Source organism: Eurosta solidaginis, chromosome 3 (genome assembly GCF_040869045.1).
Source record: "Eurosta solidaginis isolate ZX-2024a chromosome 3, ASM4086904v1, whole genome shotgun sequence".
Classification (NCBI taxonomy): Eukaryota; Metazoa; Arthropoda; class Insecta; order Diptera; family Tephritidae; genus Eurosta; species Eurosta solidaginis.
Genome location: NC_090321.1, coordinates 73,837,874 through 73,856,298, shown reverse-complemented (window position 1 = coordinate 73,856,298; position 18,425 = coordinate 73,837,874). Strand labels below are relative to the sequence as shown.

The window sequence follows — 18,425 nt, the reverse complement described above, 5'->3', positions numbered from 1 at the left end:
TCACGTCCATAGATCAATCATTATGTATCTACATAAACGAAACAATAATTGCGTCTACACATATGTACCATGTACGTATACGAGCGGCGGAGAGTCAATGCACAAACACATGCATATATCTGAGATACTCCTGAAAGTATGCAATGAGAAAAACTATAAAATCATGCAATTGTAGTTACAGCTGAGAAGTTTGAGAGCTGCTGCACTAGTAGATTCTGGAAGCGCCTAGAAGATGCGAATTGAATAGTAAAGTTTCATTGGAGCTATCAATCAGTTTGGTTATTAAGCAAGCTATTCGTTGCAAAGTTTGAGTGTTATTGTGAAGTACTTTAATAAAGGCCATTTTTCATTATTAAATATTGGAGTTATTTATTCAACAGATTAGTGATTCGAACTCAGCAGAAGATTGCAAATAAGGGGAATTGCAAGTAAAATCGTTACAATATATCAAAACGTTACTTGTGACTCAAACTAACTAATCCTAAGCTAAAAACGGTCAAATTCGATCAAAAATACCGTGAAATTTTGTTCTTAAATGGTGCAGGCTTAAAACTTGGACAGAAAAATCCACAGCCACAGCAAGAACCTATGAGCGTAAAAACGTAACAGAACGCACCCAAAACTAACCTGACCCTACATAACCTAACTTTCCCTGGCCCAACCTACTCGATATCCTGTCTGAATATCTAATCTACACATCACATTCAATAAAGTATTTCAATTACAAAATTGCAAACTAAAAATACAGCATCTTAGCTATGAAAATGCAATTGCAGTATTTTTTTATACGAGCATATACATATGCACTTAAACATTGTATGGACTGCTAAGTGCATAACTTTATCTGCACTTATGAAATTGTTGCGCATAAAATTAGTACTAAAAAATGTGTGTTTCCATCGAAAAATGAATTGATTTCTCAAGCTTCAAGGCATAGAAGAGTGTTGTGTCTTTTGAGGCAGTGTAGAACTAAATTAAATAAACTTTTTCGGTGTTTGTGTAATGATTTGAACTCTCATTTGATATAAAGGATTAAATTTTTACCAGAAATAAAACTGTTCTATCCTATCTTAACACATAACAAAATAAAAATTTCTAACTGTTTATTACAATACAGGAGCCATATCCTGATATACGATCCGTGATCGAAATCAATTTTTTAATTCACAATATCTCTGAAATAGTGTACCTTTTGAATGATATATTCTTGCTAGTGACCATACGTACTCATTTGATCCCTGTTTTATTACAATTTTGTAAACGGTTGGACAGATTCCTAATTATCATTTGAGTGAAACTGGGTTTTCATCCGTCATCGTATAACAAGATACGCCAACAGTTTTATATCTCGACGCTTAACAAACGTCTATGAACGACTCGGCAAAAACAAAATCCGTTCGTGATGCGGATGCGCCCCTTGTGTCGACTGGGTACCAGTACAGTACCAGGTTCCAGCACAAAAAGATACACCAAGCCACTTGGCTGTACTCGGATCGAAGAACACGAAACCAAATCAGCCACGTAGTGATCGACGCCAAACATAGTTCCAGTGTCCTAGATTTGCACACTCTACGATGTCCAAATATCGACTCGCACCACTACCTTGTGACAGCCAAGATACGTACACACCTTTTCACGCAGGGCCGTAGAGAGAAAATGCGTGCCCTGGACTAAACAATTTACGCCGCCTATAAAAAATAAATAAAAAAGAGCTGACAATAAAATTAACACGGAATATTTACTATTTCTACTATTTTATTGTAACGTAGAAATAAAATTCTCTTTTAACAGCCACATATTGTCTCAAATAATCTTTTCTAGTCATTTGGTAACATTTTAATACATTTCTGATAAATTTAATGATGATTATAAATTTTAATTATTCAATATAGAAAGTTCGGATATTAAAGAGTGGCTTTTCTTGCTTTTTTGCTGCAAAATTTATAATAATATCAAAATTTAACTGTCCTGCCAAAACGGATTCAACACAAAGCGTGGCGAGTCCTGAAACTCGCTCTTGAGATGAACACGATCTATGAAAGTTTTTGATTCTGTGACAGGTATACTGCAAAAGAAACGTAAAGCAACACAAATGTATACAGACTTTGAACATATGTAGATGGCATTTAGCAATTCCAATGGTGACCGACCTTTATCAAAATTTGCTTCGTAAATATGTTTCAAGTGAATTATTTCGCATTCTAAACTTTGAGAAACGTCCGACTTTTATTTTTCGACAAATTTTGCTGCGCTCGCCCGAACCGTAGTTTCATCCATGTCTTCAAATTGCCACAAAAAAGAAAACGTCTCGCTCAAATTTCTCACACCTGCAAATCGTTCAGTAATGACAGTCATTACCGAATCAACGATCACCAGGAATGTATTGTTTTTAAAATCAGACTCTGAATCATCCTTTATCATCTCATTTAAATTATCTTCAGAACGTCTTTTGGGTTTTCTCTTTCGAAAGTCCGGAAACTTTGGCGAGATGTTCAATTGAATAGCAACTGTTTTGCATTCGTTTAAAATTGTTTCCCATTGGTTCCTGATCAACTTCAAATCAGCTAATAAGGCATCTAGATGTCGGACCTCAACATCTATGGTGGCGTCTCTAGCTTGGAGGACCACGCTTCTTTCATTAATGGTAGTCAGTATTTTGTACCAAATTAAGGACAGCAAGATGCATTCGAATTGTTGATATACTTGAGAATTCCGGTAACATCTCCGTATGCTTGCGCAGTCAAATTTGGCTTTTGGCTGAAATGCTATGAAGAGAGCTCGGTACATTTTTTTTGAGGATGTCCCATCGTTGTGGAGTGCCGCTGAAAATAGTAAAACATTTTTGTACAACTCCGAAGAAAGTAATTGCAGCCGTACAACATTCTGCAGCATCAATACCACATAAATTGAGACTGTGGGTTGCACAAGGCGAGTAATCAGCATTCGAGTTTTTGTCGAGAATGTGACGTAGTGCTCCGTTGTAAGCTCCTTTCATATTGGCGCCGTTATCGTACGTATTGTGCACGACAATCTTCAATCAAGTATGACGAATTAGATCATCGGTTTTATGACCAGTTTTTTGGTTACAATTCACGAAAGCCAAAACCGTTCTTGAATTGTAAAATTTGTTGCTTTCGAATTGAAATGGAGTTAGCGCAAAATGAACGTAGTCAACGTGAATAGCATCAGGCATAGCATCAACGATAATAGCAAAATACTTGTCTTTCTTGCCTTGATCTAATATAGTTTCCCTCACATGCTTTGCACAAATTTCTATAAACTCATTCTGAATGTCTGGGGAAAGATAGTTAACTTGTAAACGTTTGTGCTGCTATTGTGAAATCCTAACTTTCTCCAAATTATCTCTAAGTATCGGATCATATTGGCTTATGAGATCTTAGATTCGTAAAAAATGTCCATCGTTTCGTTCACAAAGATATATACTTTTGCCTTTGTAAGCTAGGCCTCTTTCACCCAAAAATAAAATAGTGTCCAAAATTCAATATAAAATTTCTTTCCACTTTTGAGTTTCAGTGATTAGCTGGTCATTGATAAGTGTATCAATTGTAGTCTCCTTTTGAATTAGATTTTGTAAAGATCGCCATTGAATATAACATTTAATGTGATCTTGAGTATTTGGCTTAAAATTTGCACATGGACAAACTAAAGACTCTTCTGAATTACAAAAAATGTCTTAGTACCTCTAAATCGTGGGCCCCCTGAGAAACACATTTTTGTTTGATGTTTTTATTGTCTCCTCAGGCCCACGCAAAAAATCATTATCAATATTCGTTTCTTTTGAAATTCGGCTTAAAATTTGCACATGGAACAACTAAAGACTCTCCTGAATTACAAAAAATGTCTTAGTACCTCTAAATCGCGGGCCCCCTGATAAACACATTTTTGTTTGACGTTTTTATTGTCTCCTCAGGCCCACGCAAAAAATCATTATCAATATTCGTTGCTTTTGAAATTCGGCTTAAAATTTGCACATGGAACAACTAAAGACTCTCCTGAAAAAATGTCTTAGTACCTCTAAATCGCGGGCCCCCTGATAAACACATTTTTGTTTAACGTTTTTATTGTCTCCTCAGGCCCAGGCAAAAAATCATTATCAATATTCGTTGATTTTGAAATTTGGCTTAAAATTTGCACATGGAAAAACTAAAGACTCCCCTGAATTAGAAAAAATGTCTTAGTACCTCTAAATCGCGGGCCCCCTGATAAACACATTTTTGTTTGATGTTTTTATTGTCTCCTCAGGCCCAAGCAAAAAATCATTATCAATATTCGTTGCTTTTGAAATTTGGCTTAAAATTTGCACATGGAACAACTAAAGACTCTCCTGAATTACAAAAAATGTCTTAGTACCTCTAAATCGCGGGCCCCCGGATAAACACATTTTTGTTTGACGTTTTTATTGTCTCCTTAGGCCCAGGCAAAAAATCATTATCAATATTCGTTGCTTTTGAAATTTGGCTTAAAATTTGCACATGGAAAAACTAAAGACTCTCCTGAATTACAAAAAATGTCTTAGTACCTCTAAATCGGGGGCCCCTGATAAACCCCGAGCCCGGGGGGAATCCCCCGGTGATGTCTAAGTTGTTTAGTCTGTAACTAAGAATTCGCTGACACCGCGTATTCCTCTTCTCCAACATTTTCACACGCTTTCAGCAAGTGCATTGAAGCAACTTATGAATGTGTGTACGAATGTGTATGCATACGCTTGGCTACATGACTTGTTATTTTGATAGATTTAGTAAGAATGTAAGAATTAGAGTAAATATGTATATGTTTATGTAGTTACTAAGTAGCGCATAAGAATTATGTATAAATACGCTAATAACTAATTTTAGTGTCAGTTGGCTACCCCTTCAATGTGGGTAATCTTGTCGTGGAGAAGGGGCTTAAGTAGCATGTTGGAATCTCCTCTGCGAAGGGGTCCCAACACGAGACGAACTAAGAGGAAAGCCCCATATGTCCTACAACATCGATGGCGTGTTCAGAAGAACGCATCACTTGTCGCTGCAGGAGATGTGAGGATTGCCGCACCAACAACACCCAAGCCAAGGTGTTGAGGTACCCGTGCCGATGGCTGTGTGGTCAGCGGGTGTATATTGAAAGGCTGATCGTAAACGGTCCCCTCCGATGCCCGGGCAAGGTAGGTTGTATAAGTGCCTTACCCCCGGTATGCTGGCTCTGCCGTGGGCTGACTAACCATTCCATGCAAACTCGTGGGAACTGTATGCCCAATGTAAATAAAAATAATAAAAAGTAGGGGGAGAAAGGGAGCGTTCTGGGAACGCTCTCTGAAGACGATCTTCTGGCGACGCCAACGAACTCCTGGGGGTGCTCAACCTGGCGGAGCTGGGTGAGGAGGGGTCGTAAATCCTCGGAAGGCGAGCAGGCGAGTCTCAACCCAATGCTCAGGGTGGCTAAAATTAACCTGCAGCACTCAAAAGTCGCCTCGGATAACCTGCCGGTCCTCCTCAGGGAGAAGGACATTGATATCTGCCTAGTGCAGGAACCATGGGTCTGGCGGTCATGGGCCTAAAGACCCGAAACTATAACCTCTTTTACACACATGGAGAAGGTAAACTGAGGGCTTGTATCCTCGTTAGGAATACTATTAATGCTTTCTTTTTACCTAATTTCAGTAGTTACGACCTTGCTGTGGTCAAGGTCGAGTCAAGAAGCGGCCGAAGCATGACGGTCTCCTCGGCTTATATGGCCCACGATCGACCCGCTCCTCCAGAGGAGGTCGCGCAAATGATAGCACAAACAACCAAAAAGGAAACGGTCGTGATGGGTGACGACGCCAACGCAACGCACGCGGTTTGGGGGAGTAGCGAGATAAACGAACGGGGTGAGTCTCTGTTTGAATTTATATATGCTAACAACGTTTACGTATGTAACAAGGGTAGCTCTCCCACCTTTAGTTTTCCGAGTACGGCGAACTACCCGGGGTGGGAGGAAGTCCTTGATATAACACTAACATCTAACTCCCGGGAGCTTACGGTAAGAAGACTTGGAAAAAGAAATAAGTCAGCCGCACAGAAACCCTAAACGGACGTCCTGGAGCCTATTTGACAAGATAGTCAGCGATAGACTCCATAGAAGTAGGAGGCCTATACAATCTACAGACAGTCTTGACGACCGAGTTCGGTCTCTGGAGAAAAGTTTTTAGGTGTCCTTTAAAGTTGCCTGTCCAATTTCGAGGAGCAAAAAGACCTTCCCCACCGTGGTGGGACATAAATCTCAGCGACCTGAGGTCAAAGCTGAGGAGGGTCTTCAACGACTGTCACTTCAACAACGATTTCTAGAAGTACAGGACGGCTCTGAGGGAGTATAAGAAAGCCATATGGACAGCAAAATCAAGCTCCTGGCGAGAACACTGCGAGTCGATTGAATCCACGAAGGACTCAACCAGGCTTGGAAAGATTCTTGCCAAGAGTCATTCAAACAAGATATTTGTCAAGCGCGCCGATGGAACATGGGCAGGATCGGCGGCTGAGACTCTAAACAACCATGTAGATGCTCACTTCCCGGATGGATCGGGCCTGTTGGCCTCATAAACAACCTTTTAGCGGAGAAGAAAATTGCCTGGGCAATAGATAGCTTCTCTCCATATAAATCACCGGGCGTGGATGGTATTCTACCTATTATGCTGCAGAGGACTCAGAAATCTTTGGTTAAGGAACTAAAGGAGATCTTCGAGGCATGCATTCGTCTCAACCAAATTCCGGTCTCTTGGACGAAAACAAGGGTGGCTTTCATCCCTAAGGCCGGCAGAAGGGGGCATGAAGTAGCCAAATAATTTCGGCCAACAAGTCTCACGTCCTTTGTTATGAAAACGTTCGAAAGGCTACTCGATATACATATACGGGAGCTTCTAAGCGAGGCTCCACTTTCCACGGCACAGCACGCGTACCTGAGAGTGAAATCCACAGAAATCGCGCTACATGAGGTAATTCGAACGGTGGAAAAGTCCCTTCATCACAAGCAGTTCACTCTGGCTGCGTTTGTTGATGTGGAATGCGCGTTTAACAATGTAAGAGCTGAAGCGATTGAGGCTGCCCTCGGTAGGGCAGGGGTTGAAGAACCACTACGGCTTTGGATTTCAACCCTGCTTCGCAACTGCGAAATAACAGCAGGCTAGTGTTGGCAAGCAGGTATGCAGAGGCACAACACAGGGTGTGCTTTCACCTCTGCTTTGGTTGATCACCATAAATTAAATCCTAAGAGAACTTAACGCAGGGGGGTTAAGATCGTGGCGTATGCCGACAACGTGTCGATCTTGGTCTCTGGTCCCTTCCCCTCCGTAATGAGCGAAATCATGGAAAGGGCCTTGTCTAAACTCAGCAGGTGGGCACAGGGATGTGGCCTTAGGTTAAATCCCGACAAGACGGACCTGCTTCTCTTCACGAGGAAGTACAAGCCACCTGCCTTCAGACTACCATACTTAAACGGCCAGCAACTAACCCTGTCATCGAGTACCAAGTATCTGGGACTAACAATTGACTGCAAGTTGAATTGGAAAGTATGTTTGGTAAGAAATGGGGACTCAAGCCAAGCATGGTACTTTGGATGTACGAGGCGGTGGTGCGACCGGTGCTTACCTATGGTTCCACAGTCTGGTGGGAAGCTCTTTGTAAGAGCTACAATCTCACCAGCCTGCAAAAAGTCCAGAGCACTGCGTGTGTTGGTGCCATAGGGGCCGGACGCACTTGCCCCACAGCTGCTTTCGACCCCATTTTGCACCTGCTTCCTTTGTACATCGTCACAAACCGCACTGAGACTCAGGGAGTCTGGGTGTTGGGAGGATACTCAGCAAGGGCATAGTAGTATCCTAAATAAACTTCCGGATGGTACATGTAGTACCGAGATAGATTACTACCCTCGCAAACTGAAGTTTGAGTACGGTTGTAATACCGCCATTCCAAGCAGGAACGAGTGGAAGAGAAACCCGGGCATAAGGGTCGACGACATCCAAATCTACGCTGACGGCTCCAAGATGGAATCGGGGGTGGGGCCGGAGTCTTCTCTGAGTCCCTAGATTTGTGTGCATCAATCAGACTCCCATCGCACTGCAGCGTGTTTCAAGCAGAAATCCTCGCGATTTGGCAAGCCTGCAAATCACTGGAGGGCTTGAATGTAGCTCGTAAAGTTTGCATCCTGTCGGATAGCCAAGCAGCGATAAAAGCGCTTTCCTCGCCACACATTAACTCAAAATTAGTGTGGGCTTGTAAGCGACTCATATCCCAGTTGTCAACCAATCTAGAACTACGCGTTATCTGGGTCCCGGGTCATAGGGGGATAGAGGGTAACGAGAAAGCCGACGAGCTAGCACGCAGGGGCTCATCGGAGATGAACGAGGAAATAACCAGTGTCAAAGTAGGCATACCCTTAGCAGTATCCAAGGGGAATATCTAAAGCTTCTACTTGAAGAAAGGACAAACAAAGTGGAATAACATCACCCCTGCGCAATATCAAAATCCATTTGGCCAAACTATGATGGAAAGAGGACGAGAAGTCTTCTGAACAAATCCAGGGCTAACACACACAAACTGATAGTAGTCTGCACCGGTCATTGAGCAGTAGGTAGGCATGCGGAAAAGATGGGCATTCCATATAACGAATACTGCAGAAGCTGCAAATATCCAAATGCCTCTCTCTCTCTAGCTAGAGCCCGGCTAATGTTCCTTGGAACCCCGTTTCTAGAAGACCTCAGAGGGTTATCTGTGATAGCAATCCCGAATATTCATAATTTTATCAAAAACTCTGGTTGGTTATAATACATTGACCGTAACATTCCGTAGGTTTTTAGACGAGTTACATGGCATCAAAACGGCTGTAAATAGCTACTTGGGCGACCAGGATGGCAGCCATTTCACCTACCTACCTACGCTCAACGGTGCCACCTCCTTAAATAATCTTGTTTAAACATTTAGGGGTATTCGGCACTTAATGGTGTCTCCACCCAAATAAATAAATTTATTTATTTTACAATGGTACGATGAGGAATGTTACGCTGCGTACGGGCGCGGCAGCTCGTTGTTAGGTTAGGTTAGGTTGAACTGGACGGTCCATGAGGACCTCACATAAACTGAATGAGTCCGTAGTGTTACCAGAAGTTGGTTTTAACGACCAAATTGAAAAACCCTATCAAAAACCAAGACCTATATTATAAAATAACTCCGTCCTCTTGGCAACTATTAGCAGCTTTCTAGGACTTAAGCCATTTGCTGCTTTTAGATCTGACAACTGTATCACTCCTTATATCTGAAGTCTTAGCCTGGCAAGCGCAGGGCAGGAGCACAAAACGTGCTCGATCGTTTCTTCCTCCAACCCGCACTTCCCACATCTGCTATCACTAACCAAACCTAATTTAAAGGCATGTGACGCCACAAGACAGTATCCAGTCAGATACCCGTCATGAGTCTCCAGTCCTCTATTTTTAATGATAGAATCAACTTTGTTAGTCTATGGTTGTAAGACCTACACATAATCTTCGACACTTTACAGCCCCGCGCTTGAACCCACGCCTTTCCTGCTTGATCGAGCATGTGCACCTCACACCTTTTAATCTCGCTCAGTCTAATTGGGACATCTACGGAGCAAGCTTCAAGAGATGCACCCTTTTTAGCTAGTTCATCTGCTTTTTAATTCCCATCTATTCCCATACGCCCTGGGACCCAATATAGATGTCCCGATTCTCTCCAGAGACTGCTTACACTCTAACACGCATTTAGATGCTGTGCTATGCGAGATTATTGCCTTAATTTCTGCTTGACTGTCAATATAAAAGATAACACGGTTGCAGCTTAAGCTATTATCTTCCATTGTTTCTACTGCTTTGGTTACGGCTAATATTTCCGCTTGGAAAATGCTACAGTAATCTGGCAGCCATACACATGTACACATGTATCGCCTCGTCCGCCCTTTGAGCACCCTTGTGCCAACCATCCACCTCTATTGTGGCCTTAAGATCTCCCTCGAAGCGCAGATAGGGAATCAGGTAGTCTGTTCGTCTTGTGATGGATGACGCAATACTACTGTGGCCGTATGGTCGGCGCTCAAGCTGCCCCGAGGCACCAAGTCTGGTTGCTATGTTCTTTGCTACAAGGTCTACAGGTGGAATGTGCATAATGGCATACAGTGCAGCCGTCGTGGTTATTTTCAGGGCTGCCGTAATGCTAAGCATTGATAGTCTGCGTACCCCCTCTAATTTTTTGAGGTAGGCAGCTCGCTGTATATTGGAGCGTTATCGTGAGGCGAAGGAGGAAGAGGTACGCCTACTTCGAAGGAAAAAACGTGAGGCAGAACGGCGTGAGTGCGAAGAGATTCAGATGCTGACTGATAGGAATAATTCACAAAAAATCCGGCGGATGACAAAAGGTTTCAAGACCGGGCAGATTCCCTCAGGAACGATAATGACGGCCTGGTAATTGACGTATTGAGTATATAACAGAAACTGCTTGTGGCAGTGTTTTGACAATTTTCTCCAGTGTGTTGCTTTCAGTAGCTAGGAGTGTTTCTTCGTCTTTGCCCCAAGTGTTTAAATATTTTCTTGCAGCTCTACACTAGAGGCGCAATAGCAGTTGCATGCTCCTCAAAATGCAGGTCATTATCGAACGGCACACCCATTTATTTTGGTTAGCGGACAGTTGATAGCACAGTGCCATCGACGCGAATATTCAAGATTGCTGACACTTGACACGTCCACGCCATAAACAAGGTTGGTTGGTGATAGATTCAAGTACGGGAGACGAAAAAACTGGAAATACTAGGAAGATATTTGTTAATTATACAGCATTGCCCATCTATGGAACGGACATAACATGATGCCATTACCATGCAGTCATCGGCGCAAGAAACAATAGCAACTCTTTCTGATGGGGAATGGAGCTTCGAGACATAAAAACTAAACAAAAGTGGGGATTGGGCACCGCCCTGTGCTACTCCTCGTTAAAGGCTTGGATGTTGCATTCTTAAACTGGACCGATGCCTGGCGACAGCACAGATAGCTTACCGTCCACCTTTTTGGAACTAGAGGGTAGAGTATACCCTTCCAAGTCTTGCAGTGACTTGTCGTGATTGACCGTTTCAAAAACTTTGACAGGTCTAGCGCCACGATTACTTTTCTGTGGTTGGATTCTTAGTTCAATCTGACTTTATTTGAGTATTAATGGCATTCAGCGATGTGGCGGTGCTTTGTAATTTTCGATGATGCTTCGCAACCTGCAGGATCGCAATGCTATAAGGAAGCAGGATGACTTTCCTGTTTCTTGAACTTTGAAGAAGTAAAACTCACAAAAATTTTTTTTTTAATTCCCATTTTTCAATTTTAACCAATATGGCGAGCTTTGTTGTTATGTATACAAAAATTCATAGCTCAGCTATATGGTTAGCTCATCTCTACAGCAACAACAATACCTTTGTTCAGATTGTCAAAATCTGTGTGTTAGTGTTAGGTAAATGGAATGGAATGAAAACATAAAACTTACAAATTTTTGTGTATTGTAAGAAAATTTTGTCAATGTGTTGGTTTCATTTTGAGTTGCCATCTCCTTTTGACAATCTCTACTCCAGTGAAATGCACAAAAAATAAAATCAGCTGATGTGATGAGCCAACGATATAGTTGAGCCATGCAAAAATCCAAAATATTTCTGTTTCCGTCAAAAATTTTCAAATGAACTTACATTGAAATTCTTATACCGCGATTTACATAGTTTCTATCTTCATATTTTAGCAACGCTTCTCGCTTCCACTTTGTCGTCAACCAAAGTATTGAATCATAACATAACTTTAATTTATTTTGAAGCAATATTTCATGTATAAAAAGCGGGAGGATTACATACCTGTTACCTACCTGTTATGCCAATTTTTACCAGGAGTCTTAGTTGCGGTCAGAAGAAGCATTATGCTATAAAGTTATAGCAAACAAGTAAGGAAGTCTAAGTTCGGATGAAACCGAACATTACATACCCATTTGTTTTGTGTGCTTAATAGTGTTGCAAGGCTGCGCAATAATACATATACATATGGTTCTATTCTGAACTAATTTTCGTTTAAAAGAAGCAAAAAGGATACAGAGGCTAACACCAATGACCTTGAGCGGGCAATAATGCAGATTTCCTTCAGATATGGGGATTTCCCTACTGTTTATTTTAAAATAAAGATATAACAGAACAATAAACACACAAGTGCATTGTACTAAAAAACGTTATTACAAAAAAAGGGCAGGGTTATTAACGAAATTTTCCAACTTTTACTAGAAATAGCTTATTACCTGCAACTACGCACTTTTACAAAGTCTGTTATATAAAAGAAGGCGATTTAACCGATTTAGTCCATTTTTACTGAAAATATTTCCCGTTATGGCGTTGTAATATGCATTGTAAGAAAGGAGCGGTGCCACGCCCATTTTTAAAGATTTGAATTTTTTCCCATTTCATGTTATGATGGCACAAAATACGATTGGTACAAAATTATTTTATTATTATTTTTGCCTACGACCCTTTTTAAAGTCATTTATATAAAAGTGGGCGTGGTTTTTAACCGATCTCGTCCATTTTTTCTAGAAATATTTCCTGCTATAGGGAAAATTTGTGTACCGAATTTTATTACGATCCGTTAATTTTTCTTCGAGTTATGGCTTCTGAAACATAGAAAATTGCTTAGTCATAAAAGGGGCAGTGCCACGCCCATTTTTTTCAATTTGAAGTTTTTCCTATTCATTGTTAAAAATCCACTTGGGAAATGAAATACCATTGATATAAAGCTCTTTTTTGCAAAGATATAGCTTATTTTATTCGTCCACGACCCTTTTAAAAATCTTTATATAAAAGTGGGCGTGGTCCTTAACCAATTTCTTTAATTTTTCTTCAAGGCATTCCTTATAGTAAAGGCAACCTCTCTGTCGCATTTTGTAATGATAGGTTTAACGATTTTTGATTTATGATTAATAATATTTGTAAAATTGATTTTATAACAAGTGGGCGGTGCCACGCCCATTTTAAACATTTTTTTCAAATTTTTATCAAGAGTCTCAATATCACGTTAAATTTCAACATTCTAGGTGTATTATTTACTAAATAATCAGGTTTTTTGTGTTTTCCAAAATGTTATATATATAAAAAGTGGGCGTGGTTATCATCCGAGTTCGTTCAATACCAATCTATTCTGGGTCCAGATAAGCTCGTGTACCAAATTTGGTGAAGATATCTCAATATTTACTCAAGTTATGGTGTTAACGGACAGACGGACAGATAGACGGACGGACGGACGGACGGACATGGCTCAATCAATTTTTTTTCCGATATTGATGATTTTGATATATGGAAGTCTATATCTATACCTGACGGATGGGCCGATCAATGGATAAGTAATGCCCCTCTGCTAACGTTCGTATCGCTGAACTGTCGAATAAATAACTCCAATATTCAGTATTTTAATATGGTCTTTAATTTCTTGTATTCCGGCCTTTTAGTTAATATATTCAAAGTGTGTTTGAGCTCTAGGCCAATATATACATATGTTTATTAAAATACAGCAAATGTGTTTAAACAATGTATATTTATTTGTCGAATGGTTTGTCTTGCCAATATTTCGACTTCAATCTGAAGTCATCTTCAGGACTGAAAAAAAAACGAAAAACATTTATAGAGACATTGGTACATACATACATAATTATACAATTGTCGCAAGTGCCAACTTACACTTATGACTGCACCTGGTCGACTAAATTTATATTTTATATTTTAACAAACAAGGGTAAAAGAACATTAAAAAACATAAACAATAAAATACAGTAATCGTAAACAAATTTTTATACAAACAATACATTAATTCTCCAACCGTAAGCGACGCTCACATCAGCAGCAGGTGAACAATTGTGCAAACGAAGTCACACTCTTATTATAAGCCTTTTTTGTTGTTGTTGATAAGTTCTCTATAGGCGTAGGCGCAATGGTCTGTGTCTGATTTGAAATTTATGCGTTTGTCACTTGGTGTATTTATTATGTGTAACATTTCAAGTATATAGCGTTTATTGCTGTTTCTCTCATGCTGCATTATTGTTACATTTTCCAAGTCGGGAGAGTGTCCAGTGGTTCTACAGTGCTGAGTTAAAGCTGTCTTATTGTCATTAGGGTTGTCACGATTTTTGATATTTGATTTATGTCCGGAAATCCTCGTCTTCAATTTCGATTTAGTTGTCCCCACATATACTTTGTCGCATACGTGGGACCAATTGTGGGACCAATTATAACTCGAATCATGACAAGGCAACGATAGTCAACACAGCCAAGAATTTTGTCAGAAGAGTTCTCTCCATTAGTGATGAAGTCTACCACGAGGAGAATATAAAAGCAATAAAAAACATATTAGAGAATAATGAGTTTCCAACACATATAATACAGAGCTATATAAGAGATTATTTCGTAAAATTAAATACAAATAAACCAACTAATGATACAAAGAAAATGTATAAATCGACCACATTTGTATCTGGTCTGTTTAATAGAATAAAATATTCAAACATATATGACAGAGAGAGATTTAAATTAGCTTTCACATACAACAATACGTTGCAACGGAGGATTTTTAGCAATACGAAAAGCAGAATAGAGAAATTTGACAAATCGGACGTTATATATAAAATTAATTGTAATGGCGACGGGTCCCACGTATGCGACAAAGTATATGTGGGGACAACTAAATCGAAATTGAAGACGAGGATTTCCGGACATAAATCAAATATCAAAAATCGTGACAACCCTAATGACAATAAGACAGCTTTAACTCAGCACTGTAGAACCACTGGACACTCTCCCGACTTGGAAAATGTAACAATAATGCAGCATGAGAGAAACAGCAATAAACGCTATATACTTGAAATGTTAAAAAAAATAAATGTAAGGCGCGATAACCTCCGAAGAGATCTAAGGCCTAGCTTCTCTTCCAATTTGCGTCGTGCTCCTCTTGATTTTTCCCTACAAATTGGCCGGACGGGACCTACATGTTTTTATGCCGACTCCGAACGGCATCTGCAAGGCAGATGAGTTTTCACTGAGAGCTTTTCATGGCAGAAATACAATCGGAGCGCTTGCCAGACACTGCCGAGGGGCGACCCCGCTTAGAAAAATTTTCTTCTAATTGAAAAATCTTATTTCTAAAATTTTGATGTTGCTTTGCCCGGGAGTTGAACCCAGGGCATACGGTGTGATAGGCGGAGCACGCTACCATCACACCACGGTGGCCTTGAAATGTTACACATAATAAATACACCAAGTGACAAACGCATAAATTTCAAATCAGACACAGACCATTGCGCCTACGCCTATAGAGAACTTATCAACAACAACAAAAAAGGCTTATAATAAGAGTGTGACTTCGTTTGCACAATTGTTCACCTGCTGCTGATGTGAGTGTCGCTTACGGTTGGAGAATTAATGTATTGTTGTTTGTATAAAAATTTGTTTACGATTACTGTATTTTATTGTTTATGTTTTTTAATGTTCTTTTACCCTTGTTTGTTAAAATATAAAATATAAATTTAGTCGACCAGGTGCAGTCATAAGTGTAAGTTGGCACTTGCGACAATTGTATAATTATGTATGTATGTACCAATGTCTCTATAAATGTTTTTCGTTTTTTTTTTTTTTCAGTCCTGAAGATGACTTCAGATTGAAGTCCAAATATTGGCAAGACAAACCATTCGACAAATAAATATACATTGTTTAAACACATTTGCTGTATTTTAATAAACATATGTATATATTGGCCTAGAACTCAAACACACTTTGAAAATATGGTCTTTATTTAGTCTACTTTGGGACTAGTAAAATTATACTTCAATATCGCGTACTTCACAAAAGCGTGGTTAAATCAAACAGATCCTACATTTTAAAAGAGGTTACTTCGGCTAGGTATTTTAGCTTATCTGTCGATTCGACTCCTCATGTATCGCATGTTGATCAATTGTCTATTATTTTAAGATATTTTTCTCCGAACGATTTTCAACCAGTCGAAAGGTTTATAACTATGTTTATAATTATTTTTATTGGGCCGAGTAAGAATTTTAATAATATTTTTATTGGAGCTTTTCGGCCGGGGTTTTTTTCCTTCTTAATAAAACAACGTTTTATTTAAACATCCTACGCGTTTCGACGCAATTTTTGCGTCTTCATCAGGGATTTTTTTAATTATCTGTTTATTACAAAAACGAAAAACAACTACATTAATACTTGCTATTTTGAACATTTTTTTAGAATTTAACAAATTTGACTTACAATTTTTTGTACATTAACACTAATAATTTTTTTGTTAAATAACATTTAAAGTATAGAACATACACATCTATAAATACATCATTGACACACTGTACACCCTTTGCTTTCACCAGTCAAAAATCTACTGTGATTGCGCTAGCATAGGCGCAGTTTATGCAGTCAACATCGTCTCTATAATTTACTGTTCTCGCAATGTTTTGATGTATGCGCAATCCTTCTATCGTCATTCTTCTTCTAATTTTGTTCTCCACATCCAGTATCTTTACGTTGTCAAAATCAGCTGTGTGGTTTTGATCAGTTAAGTGTTGCGCCAACGCTGTGTTATTCTTTTTGTTTTTGGCATCTAGTTTGTGTTCGTTTAACCTCGTTCTTAGCTCCCTTTTCGTTGTACCGATGTAAACTTTATCACAGTTTTCGCCTTCTTTGCCCATGCATGGGATTTCATAAATCACTTTGTGTAGTTGTTCCTTTTTGATTTTGTCTTGGGTTTTTGTGTAAATGCTTTGAATTGTGTGATTTGGTTTGTATGCATTGTGGTATTTAATATATAAATCACTATTTAATAATAAGCACCATTTATTTTTATAAAATATTTTTATTTAACCGCTCCTAAAAGTATGTTACAAAACGTTTTTTAAATATTTCAACCCAATGAAAATTTTTGAATGACAATATTTTACAATTGAAAAATAAAAATTAACAAGAACAAAAAAATTCAATTTATTTAAAGTAGGTACATTTAAAGTTGAATATAAATATAACCCTACAATACTCCCCCTTCCGGAGATTTAATGTTAAATAAATTAAAAGTAACTTTCTTTTTGTTTTTGTGTTAGGTATCTGTTTTTTATCAATCATTGCTGGTTTTAAACGATCAATAGGAATAGATTTAATTTCATTGTTTATTTCAATTTTAAAGTTTTTAATATCTTTTTCAATAACTCTATAAGGACCTTCATACGGATGTTGTAAGGAATGTTTGTTTATTACACGTACAAAAACAAAATGACAATCTTTTAAATCTTTTGGAACAAAAATACCACTAGAATTTTGATGATGTTCCAAATTTGATTTAAAATTTTTAAAATGTTAACGCAAACTACTTAAAACATCCGTTGAAGTTATATTCTCTGTAGTTGAAACAAATAATTCACCAGGTAATCTTAAATTTTGTCCATAAACCATTTCAGCCGGTGTTGCTGAAATATCTTCTTTAAAAATCGATCGCAAACCCATAAGTACTATTGGTAACTCTTCATACCAATCTCTGGATCCATTCCTAGCCATTATTGAAGATTTAAGCTGTCTATGAAAACGTTCTATCATTCCATTAGCTTGGGGATGATAAGGAGAAGTTGTTATTTGATGACTTCCAAGAAGTTTCGTTAATTCTGAAAACAAGTTTGAAGTAAATTGAGATCCCTGATCTGTTGTTATTTCTAATGGAACTCCAAAACGTGAAATATATTCTTTAAAAAATTTATTTACAACCGTAACTGCAGAAATATCTCTTAGTGCGAATGCCTCTGGCCAACGTGTAAATCTATCAATTATAGTTAATATGCAACGATATCCTTTTGAAACAGGTAAGGGTCCAACAATATCTAAGTGAATGTGTTCAAATCTAGATTTTGGAATTGGAATTTTCATAACTGGAGATTTTGTATGACGATGTACTTTCGATTTTTGACAACTTATACATTATTTAGACCAAGTATTAATATCTTTATTCATTTTAGGCCAAAAATATTTCTTAACTATCAAACGATGTGTAGCTATACTACCAGGATGTGAAATCCCATGTAACATATCAAATATTATTTTTCTTAAATTGTTTGGAATGAAAGGCCTAGGATTTTCTCCTGACACTTCGCACCATATATTAAAGTTAAGAACAGGAATTTTTATTAGTTTCAAATTTAAAAATGTTTGCTCTGAGGTAAGTTTGCTTAATTCACTGTCTTGTTGTTGTTCACTTTGTAAAATTTTTAAATTAATGTCCGAATTATTAATGTATCAGCTACAACATTTTCTTGTCCTTTAATATACCTAATGTCATTTGTAAACTGAGCAATGAATTCCATATGTCTAGTCTGTCTTGGACTGCGTTCTGTTTTTGAATTTAAAGA

The 18,425-nt window shown here is 38.6% G+C and overlaps 1 long non-coding RNA gene across 2 annotated transcripts; it reads right to left on the bottom strand.

The window, feature by feature from the left end:
- Positions 1-13,560: 13,560 nt before the first annotated feature.
- LOC137243956 (uncharacterized) lies at positions 13,561-16,770 on the bottom strand. 2 transcript variants are annotated; one of them, XR_010950689.1, is made up of 3 exons: positions 16,297-16,747; positions 13,723-14,351; positions 13,561-13,641 (listed from the first exon to the last, which is right to left on the bottom strand). It is a non-coding gene; the product is annotated as an uncharacterized lncRNA (long non-coding RNA). The 2 variants fall into 2 exon arrangements; XR_010950688.1 differs by having other exon boundaries at positions 13,561-14,351; positions 16,297-16,770.
- Positions 16,771-18,425: the final 1,655 nt, after the last annotated feature.